Below are 10,539 nucleotides of genomic sequence, written 5' to 3' on the forward strand. Positions count from 1 at the left end.
AACTGGGACATCCAGAATTCTTGATATAATGCTTTCTTCTTGCTGCCCATCCCCTGTGGCCCTCAAATTAGAAACAATATCATGACCAAAAGTTGCTTAAGAGAGTCCCGAGACTTCCATGTTGTTAAACCCTATTATGAAATTTGACTTGGAATGTCTTTTATTATTATTTTTCTATTTTCCATTAAGACCTTGATGGTTCCTTTTGGGATTAATGGACATACTTTAATTTATTTAAAGAAGGCCATGGTGTATCGTATAACTTAAGAAAGCTATAGTGTGTTATATAAATTTACTTAAGAAGGCCCTGGTGTGTTGTATAAAAGGCGACTGTTCCTTAGCATTTCCTTTGACATGGACAGAAAAGGCTCTTGGGCCTTACAATAAATTGGTGATTAAGGCATTGCCATTTAATTATGGTGATATTTTGGGGAGTACAAAAAAAAATAAAAACAAGCAAAGGCTGAAACTGAGATGAGATTTTTTACAACTCAAGTTTTATACTTAAGTGTCTCTACTAGTCAGCATGAATAAAGACAAGACCATTTCTTGATATCTTCTTTAAATGATCTCCCTTTTGAAGCAAATACTCTCAATTAAAAAATGGATATTTGCAACATGAATGCCCTGTAGTAGAAGATTTTCTGGATTTGTATGGAGGACTTGTGAGTCCACCATACTCAATGGTATTTCAATAAAGGGTGCTAACATGAGCAGCTCCTTTTGGATGCACTAGTCCTAAAGGAAGAGAGAACCAGAGGTTGGTTGTATACTCAAAGGTTGCAGCAAGTCCACGGGTTGTCGCAGGTGCGTGTCACTTCAGAGTGACATGGTAATGCATGTCTGAATCGTAAGGCAGAAAATGAGAATGAAATTGTGAGAAAGTGACCTCATGAAAATATTTGTAGAATCTAAGCACACACTCTGTCATTTACAATAGTGTCAAAACCATGATGGTTTCAAACGACAACTTCCTTAGCCATCATTACCCTCAAAAATGACATAGGCAACTGTGGGACATTATTAGCCTTAGAGCATTAGTAGCTAGACATTAACAGTGACAGCATGGTGTCTGGGTAGGTAACACATCATGGGCATCATTGTTGTCTGTTTCCTAGCAACTGTTAGGATCAGTGCTTTAGTAGATGTTAACAAAAGTTATGACAGTGGTTTTGACGTCATGACTAATTGCATATGCCCACTTGACTGGGCCATAGGCTTCCCAGATGGCTAATTAAGCCTGGTCTCTGGGGGTTTGTCTGTGAAGGTGTTCCTGGGAGAAACTAGTGTTTGAATGGATGGGTCGAGCAAAGTAGATGCGTTTCTCACTGTGAACAACCATCAGTTAATCCACTGAGGGGCTAAGTTGAACAGAGGTTGGAGGATGGTTGGGTGGAGTCCGAGTGCTAGAGATGGGGCATTTATTGTCTACTCTCAGATCTGTAGGTCTGGTCTGAAACCTCGTCATGAGCTCTTTTGTGCTCAAGTCTCGAGTAGAGCTATGCTATTGACTTCCCTATGTCTCAAGCATGCGAGTGAAAATCAAGAGATTCCTTCACTTGCTCCCACAAATATGCCAACCAGTATTTTACAATAAGCCTCGCTCACCTATTGATACACTCACGTGTATTCATAGTCATATTCATGGATGAAGTGTGTAATTCTAGAGATCACCTAGTAGTATATGTTGCCACCATTGGGAAGTTAAGAATTAGAGAGGGATTCAAGGAGAGTTGGAATTCCTCTAACATTGAGGCTGCAGAACAAGCACTGTAGTTTTCTGCTTTTAATCGTGAGTCTTTTTTTTTTTTTTTTTTTAATTTCAGGTTAAAATAGCCTGAGAATGGTATTTGACCAGTGTGGATGTGCTATTCAGCTTAAAAGTAATGTTTTGAGGTTGTAGGCACTGAGAAAGAGAGATGGTGTGGCACAGGATTGAAATCGCAGCAGCTATGAGGCTCAAGGAGGAAGGCCTTGTTTGAGGCTACCCTAGTTTCCCCAGCAAGACCATGTCTCCAACCAGAAAAATAATGAAGAAAGAAATATGTCACATCCTTTTCTTTTCTTTCAAGCTTCCTTCTATGTATCTTAACAATGCTTTTGATATCCTCAACTTCAAGATGCCCAGCTTATGTTACGCCAAGCGCCTTTTATAAAGCAGACGTTTCATTAACATTCTTTCCACAAACGTAGAGGAACAATAAATGAAGAAAAGCCTTATTGACGCCCTACAGGCCAGAGCCAACGCGGTAGAGCCTATGTTCTGTTCTGTTAGCTATGTTATAAATATGTTATAGCTGTTGGTGGAAAATCAAACATCACTGTGTTCCATTCCATCATTAACTCCCAGGGTCTTACTCCATGTTGATCGTTAGCATCAAACATCACCGCTGAGTTTGGCAAAGAGCTGCCTGGTTTGGTTTAGGGCTAAGACCTATTCTGGCAAAGATGAAACTTGCTGCAGAAGAGATGGTTTGGATTGAAACAGGGTGGAAGTCTGCCAGAGCGGCAGGATCAGAAGGAAGACCGGCAGGGCATGACCTGTGGGTTACACCCTCTGGGGCTACAGTGAAATCTAGAGACTGGACATGGGTGATAAACTACAGACTTTCATTCTTTGGGCCAGGATGGCAGATAGGGCTGAATGTGGGGGGTTGCAAATATTCGGCGATGGTAAATGTTTCTTAATTTGCAGCGGTCACAAATTAATTCTAAACCAAAGGCATGGATACGAGGAGGTCCTGGGAGTGCCCAACTATGTTAAACCATGTGACCTCACTGCAGCCTTGGTTCTGAACACACAACACACACACTTTGTACCATACATGATGTTACACCAGTCATTGCTATTTGAAACATCTAGTGTCAGATCTGAGTCTAGCATATTTTATGAATCGACTGCTTTTACTGTGTATGCAAAGTTTCTCACTTTTATAGGATCATAATGGTTTAATTATAGGAAACAAAGAATTTTAATTTTCTTTACCCATCATTCCTCAGAGTGTAAGTATCACATCTATATATTCTTGGGTCATACTGTGTTAGAATGCCTGATTTTAATAATTGCCATTTGAGTTGCTGAGTTGAGTTTCATAAAAGGTCATTAAGTCATTAAGTGAATTTTTGTTTGAGATCAACACAGAGTTCCCATCAATTTCTGACATGGACACTGAAACACTTTTATTATTTGATACTACATATTTATGTGAAGTGATTTTCTCAGCATGGAGAGTTATAACATCCAAATAACATTCAATGCTTAGAAATGTCAGAGACTCTATGCCCCGCAGCATCAAATACCCAGCCAACATTTAAATTTTTATGTAAAAATGATTAAGCACATACCTCTGATTAGTATGAAAAATTGTTTTATTTAAAAATAGTAAAAGCATACAGATATCGAATAATTGTTTTTTAAATAAGTGGGTTCATGATTTATTATCACTAAGTGAATTGTATGCCTATTCAAAACATTTACATACCCAGGATTTATAGCAATGTCTTGGGTGAACAGGGCTCACGAGTAGAAAACACTTAAGAAATTCTGTGCTGTAAGACCAGACCTGTCAAATCCAAGCAGGGGCTGTGTGTGGTGGCACATGCCTTTAGTTCCAGCACTCTGGAAGCAGAGGCAGGGGAATGTCTGTGAGTTCAAGGCCAGCCTGGTCTACATGTAGAGTTCTATGCCAGCAGGTTAACATAGAGAGACGCTGTCTCAAAAACAACAAATTCCAGCAAGGATGGGCTAGGGACCCCTGAGGCCTCACCTCTATCCGAGAGGTTATTGGCGGGTGATGCCTGTTGAGGGAGAGTTACTCTCCTGCAGGGGTGTGGTTCATGGTAGGTTGCTCGTGTCCTTGTGGACGGGCACATACCCGTGTGCATGTGGTCTGCATTTATTGGGCTCAGGAATTACTGATAATAAAGACAAAAAATTGAGGTTGGGAGGGAGACAGAGCGGGAAGGAGGAGGGTGAGTTGGAGGAACGTGCTGGATGGACACGGCCAGTGTTCATTCTATAAATGTATGAGACATCTCAAGGGATAGAAATTACTGCTTTCACAGGGGCCTGGCCCAGTGGGTCAGAACACTGGCTCCTCTTCCAGAGTGCTTGTCTTAAATTCCCAGCACCCTCATGGCAGTCCATAACTGTCCATAATGCTAATTTCAGGGGCTCCAACACCCTCTTCTCATCTCCTGGGGCACTAGGCACACAAATGGTGCCCAGACATACATGCAGACAAAACACACAAAGATAAACTAAAGCTAAAATGCTATTTGAAAAAGGATCTTTAATTTCAGAAATCCCAATCACAGTAGTCATGCAGTCAGGAGAGTCAGATGTGGCATCATGTCACTGGGACACATTTACACAGGGCAAAGGTCAGACCCAGGTCAGTTCCTCATGAGCCTCCATGTCCACGTATACAGATACTGGTAAGATACAGTATTGTTACTAGGAGTATTTTGAATAATATCGCCTATCTCGAACTGCCATTGACCTGTCAAAGTGAGCCGATCGGCATCTTATTTAATTGTCTAATACGTTTATTTCCTGCCTTTGAGAACTGGGATACGCTTTATGAAACAACAGAGGATAATTCAAGGGCAAGCCGAGGTTCTGAAACTCGGCTAAAGCAATTCTGAAAAAATAGCAATGCAAATGTCTAGAAAGGGCTCCCTGAATACTTTTCATATCAGAAACAAAACATTGGCTTCTCTTGCTAGAGAAGAATTGATTTGAATTCAGCAGTGTAGGTTGAAGGGGAAGACGAGGCAGTGGTAACTTAAAGTTGGGGTGAACACTAGGAGGGAGCGGAGTACTGAGTGGTCTATTGTGACATTTTCTTGTTAGGAGCATTGGAAGAAATGTTGGACAGGTTGAGTGGGCCTTTGGGGTAGAGGTGCTTAAATGTGTTGCAAGGGTCTCTGCAGTATCCTTCCCACAATTAGGAATCAAATGATTAGGTGTTAGGCTTTGGACTAGATGTTATAAATGAACAAAGATGTTATCTTTAGAGAGAGAGAGGGAGAGGAAAGGCTAGAGAGACAGAGAAAGAGACAGAGAAGAGAGAGTCACAGAGAGGGAGATAGAAACATACAAAAATATAGATAGAGGGACACACACACATACATGGAGAGAGAGAGAGAGAGAGAGAGAGAGAGAGAGAGAGAGAGAGAGAGAGAGAGAGAGAAGACAGCCTTTTTACAATTTAATAATGTGGTCTGTGGAAAGTAGGCTGGTAACAAAGATCAATTTAAGCAGAAGGATTCATTTTGCCTGGAGTGCAGGGAGTACTAAACATCTTGAAGAAAATAAGTGTCCCCCTCAACATATGGAAGTGATGAACAGGCTTATAAAAAACCTTTTTCAATTCCCGCACAATGAGAGCTGGGCGAGCATTGGAACATAGGGATCACTGAGCATGAGGGCAGCAGAGAGAGGCCTTGAAGACACAGCTAAGCTCAAACGTGCTGTAGATGAGGGCGTTGTTGGCTTGGAAAGGACCCGCTGCTTACACAGCAGAATTGACTGATGTCATAAATACAGACGCGTCCTCAACCCACGTTACCTTCCCAGAGCCTATCTTCTTAGTTATTTTTTCAACCTGCAAGCCACGCTACCCCTTTGGGAGAAGAACGACCCTTTCACACGAGTCCCCTATCAGATGTCTTGCATATTTACAGTACAATTCATAACTAGTAAAATTATTAGAAGTAGCAAAGGAAACAGTTTTAGGTTGGAGATGCCACAGCGAGAGGAACTGTTCTAGGGTGTCACAGCATTAGGAAGGTGGGAACCACTGCTCTGTGCAATCATGCCCAACCCCAGGCCCTGGGCTTCCACGTCCAGCATCTGAGGATAGCTATGAATGGTGCCCGCTGCACTTGCAGATGACTATGTAGTGTCACAATGTCACCTCTGATATTTTTGATGGCACAGAATCTGAATCTTACCAGTTTTCCACCATTATTCGCAAATAAGCTCTTACCTGCCAAGAGAAATTATTTTCATTTTTTGTTGTCACTTGTCTAATGTGACAAAAATGTCTCTGTTGTCTAGGCACATATGTCTAGTTAGTTGATCGTTGTCTGTGGCACCTAACATGTTGTTTTTGGTCTTTACGTATAACTCTTTTATCCTACATGGTTCCTCCAGGCTTCCTTATTGATAGCAAGTACAGAGCATGAGATTAGTCATTGCTTGGAATCCCTGCTACATCTCTTTGTCTCAGAGACCTTACATTCCTCCCTCCCCACATATTTCACTTATCGCAGTTAATCATACATACTCAATAAAGTTTCTGATTAAAAACTTCCTTTCTTGTTTTTTGTTTTTGTTTTTGTTTTTGTTTTTGTTTTTTTTGTATCTGTAATATTCTGTGCATGGCCCAGTGTCTACTGGAAGATCAATAAACTGAGTTGAACTTCAAATGTTAATGTTTCCTGAGGGCTCATCACATTTCTAAGCTCTGTGCATACATACTAACCCATTTGTGTGCATGTACACACATGCTTCTCCGCTGTTCTCATGAAGAACGTGTAGGACCTGTGTCAGTCATGTCCCATGAAGGATGTGTAGAGCTGTTACCCATCCCTCCCTGAGCAGTGTGTTCATTATCATCACTGTGCCCTCGGGTACCATATTTTGTGAAGAATGTCAAAGCACACTATGACAATTTCCTTTTAATTATTTCTGATTTAAATATCAGCATTGAATTTTGCTTTGAGCAAAAGAATAGTGACAGGGCCAAAAACTATTGTTACTTGAAAGTTAGACATTTTTTAAAAAGAAGATGGAATGCTAAAAATCAAGTCGTCTTTTATTTAGATGAAAGATGTTATGTCTATAATATATTGTATTTTAAAATTAGGCAAATAAAAATCTTTTTTTCAATTCATCCTTTCCTTCTTTTCTTCCTTCCTTCTCTCTCTCTCTCTCTCTCTCTCTCTCTCTCTCTCTCTCTCTCTTTCTGTCTCTCTCTCTCTCTTTCTGTCTCTCTCTCTCTGGCTGACTATGTAATTTTTCAATGTGTCTGGAAGCTGGATGATGAATTACTGGTCAGGAAACGGAAAGTTTAACAAATACTGTTTCAACTAGGCATCATAAACAACGTTAATTGTAAGTGAAGACACTGTGTAACTCCAAGGCATCCAAATATGGTTCTGTTAGAGCCCACTGATAGGTGGAATCCAATTTCCTTTCTGATTTATTCAAGCCTATTTTGCAGTTCCCAAGCAAAAGTCCCTGAATTGAGCAAACACGATAAGGAAGAATAATGCATTCAAAGGACACATTCTTTTCCAAACTGGAAAGGACACGCATTCCTCTGCTCTATCTCTCTCAACTTGACCAACTCAGCACAGATTGTACTTGGGAATAAGTCAAGAGTAAAATCATTAACTTCAAGGACACTGTCGAAAAGTGATCTTTTATATTTAAAATTTCACTTAGAAAAGCTAATAATGATGGTAAGCAAAGAAACAGATGTTGCTCGGCCCTGATCAAGGTTCTCCTTACTGACCCTCCTTTCCTGATGACATTAGCGTTCTGTTGTAGGCAAAGGGTGGAGAAATCTGCAGGCCTCTGTAATTGGCTGGTGTGTGGAAGGGCTAGTTGTAAGCTTTCTAATGTTGTTTTTACACAGGGCCTGAGTCTAAGCCTTTGGCACTTTTTCTCACCACAGCTCAGCACTGTCTTTATCTCTTCTTTTCAGGCTGAAAGACAATCACCTATAAGGGACGAGGGCTCTCCTGCTTCCGTTCTGTAGAGGGATGTGTTGGTGATGGTGAAAGCCTAGCAGGTAGGTGCTTAGCATTCTTTGGGAAAAGGAAGCCCTTGAGCTGAAGTCAACACTATGGTCTTATGAAGGTGGACTAGGCAGGTTTCCTAGGTCTCAGCATCTCGGCCTTTCTGAGACGGCCAAAGAGAACTCTCATGTTCACGTTCAACCAAGAATACCCCACAACACAACCCTCTGAGGTCCAAGCGTCTCTTGGTGGTCATAGTTCTTGGAGACAAATCCTTTCCATTCTTGTATGGAGCCATTATCTTTTTGATACTTTTGGTCTGACAAAGTATTTGGGGCAATGATGTGTGAGCCATGGGTCCACAATGACTACAGGGCCAGAACTTTATATTCTGCCTAGGACTTACTGTGGTGTTTCCCTCTACACTCTAGATCCCCTTCCCATCATGTCTGTTGTTCTGCGTCCTCAAGTCTCACATATGACTATCTGATTCCATCAAGTATATTCGATACCATCCATTCTCCAGCAAAAAGGCTCAGACCCTAATCTCTTTTCTTCTGTGTCCTCTGCTTCTTGGTATGCTCATCCTTGTAAAAGAAAGCATGGGTGTAAGGCAGTACTCGGGAACTTCGGTCAGTAAAACGCACATAGATATGCTGATGATGGTGAGATCTACGTCTTCCCCCCACAGTGTGCAGGACTCAGAATCCTGCCACATCCTAGTGGGAGAACGATGAAAGATTGGAACTAGATCCATACGCCAAGGATTGAGTATCATATATGATGCCATTGACTTATTGGCAATTATTTCTACTGAGTCTTCTAATTGGATTCTCTTTGTTTCTCTTGCTGGGTCAAACACTTCTGTAACACTCATGAGACCTTGTTAATATAGATTGATATTCTGGAGAGTTCCACTCTGAAGTACCACGATGCTAACTGAGTTCTATCTCATTCCCGACTCCAGGGTGGAGTGACACATTCCTAGAACCTTTAATCATCGTCTCCCTAGGCACCAGCATGTTGCTCTGAGAATCCAATTCAAGTTTGTGGATCCTAAACACTGAACAGTCAGTGTTCAATGTGTCTGCCTTTTGTCTCTGAGACAGAACCCATTCTGGTCCGGAATCTTCCCAGTTGACCACACCTCTCCCCTGCATCAACAGGGAGTGTTTGCCGGAGCCTGCTCCTCAGAGGCTGGAAGCAAACAATTCTATGGTCAGAGAGGAGTTGAACCAGACCATTGCCAAGCAGCTCTGGGATGGAAAACCTCCAGCAAACATAAAATAGTGGTCCTGTCTGCACCTTTGAAACTGACACATAAGCTTCCAAAAGCAGAAGCTTCTCAGTGGGGACTACATTAGCTGATTAAGGAAGAGCATTTGAAGCAGGAATAGAAGTTGGTCAGTGCAGATTAACAGGCAAGAATATTAATGATGGATATGTAACATCCAATGCTGTGGCAAACAGGGCTATCGTTGGGGATCCTCTGATTTGCAGGTAACCGTAACGGTGAAGGACTGTCAAGACGCTTTGTTTGACTCATGCAAGAGAAATAAACCATATTTAAAATGTTTTAGAGATGGAAAGAGATTCTATGGAGAATGAATCCTCTCACAATGAAAAGAATGTTGCCCAAATACAAAAACTCACTTAAAACTGAACAGATAATTTTGCATTCAGTTTTATTGGGGAGAAGTTTATATACAGTCAAAAGCATCCACTTAAAGAGTGCTATTCAATTTATCCACAGGGCACAATGAACTGTGCCTTCTTGTTAACACAGACCCATGAAGTTACTGCTCAGATTAAGATGTAGAAAGCTTTCATTGTCCCAGAACATTTCCTTCTGTCCTTTTGAAGTTCCCTCCTCCTCTCTCTAGCCTCAGGCAATGGCTGATCTGCTTTCTGTCACCATTGACTTGATTTGCATTTTCCGGAATTTTAACTAGATAGAATCCTGCAGAGTTTTTTGGGTCTGGCTTCTCTCATCCGCGGGAATGCCATAATGGTCTCATGGCTAGTCTTCATTGCCAGTGTGACTGGATTTGGAATCACCTAGAACACACACTTGCAGGAGAGTCAGTAAGGAGTTTCCAGAGCAGTGTAACTAAAAAGACGCACCCTGGATATGGGGAGCGGCCTTCCATGAGCTTGCAGAATCATGGGGCTCAGGCTGAATAAAAGGGGAGAAGAGAAAAAGCCCAAAGAACTCTGGTGTTCACCTCTCTCTGCTTCCTGACGGCCAGCAGGATGTAGCTAGCCACCATGCAAGTCTTTTGCCAGAGCAGTGAGCCACTCCCACACTCTAACAGCACAGAGCGTACCTCCTAAATCAGGAGCCAAGGAGCCAATATAAGCCTTTTCTCTCTTACATTTCTTTTTCTTTTTTGGTCAGGTACTTGGTCACAGCAATGAAATACTTTAGAAAATACAATGGTTTGACGTTCATCTGTGCCATGAAGGTATCAGCCATCCAGCATCCCTGCTCTCCCACAGCCTTTTCTCCATGTTTGTGAAGTAGCTGTCTGTCATACGAACACACCAATACTTGTTTATCCAGACCTGCTGGTGAGCGTTTGGTTTGCTTATAGACTTATCTTAAGTTACGTGGCTGTTAGCACTGGTGTATGGCGCTGGGGGGACTTTTATCTTCACGTCTTTAGGCCAGTGTCTCATGCGTTCTCTTGGACGGTGACTGCCACATAGCGTCCCAGGGTTGTGTCGGTATTGAAGTTCAACAGCGTTTGAGTTCTGGTGGCTCCTTATCTCCACCAACATTTGGCA

At 41.9% G+C, this 10,539-nt stretch overlaps 1 pseudogene; it reads left to right on the forward strand.

Annotated features, from left to right (window-relative positions):
* The first annotated feature begins 312 nt into the window (after nt 1-312).
* LOC116915151 lies at nt 313-426 on the forward strand (annotated as a pseudogene).
* The last annotated feature ends 10,113 nt before the right edge of the window (nt 427-10,539 follow it).

The sequence above is a fragment of the Rattus rattus genome, chromosome 13, assembly GCF_011064425.1.
Source record: "Rattus rattus isolate New Zealand chromosome 13, Rrattus_CSIRO_v1, whole genome shotgun sequence".
Taxonomy (NCBI): Eukaryota; Metazoa; Chordata; class Mammalia; order Rodentia; family Muridae; genus Rattus; species Rattus rattus.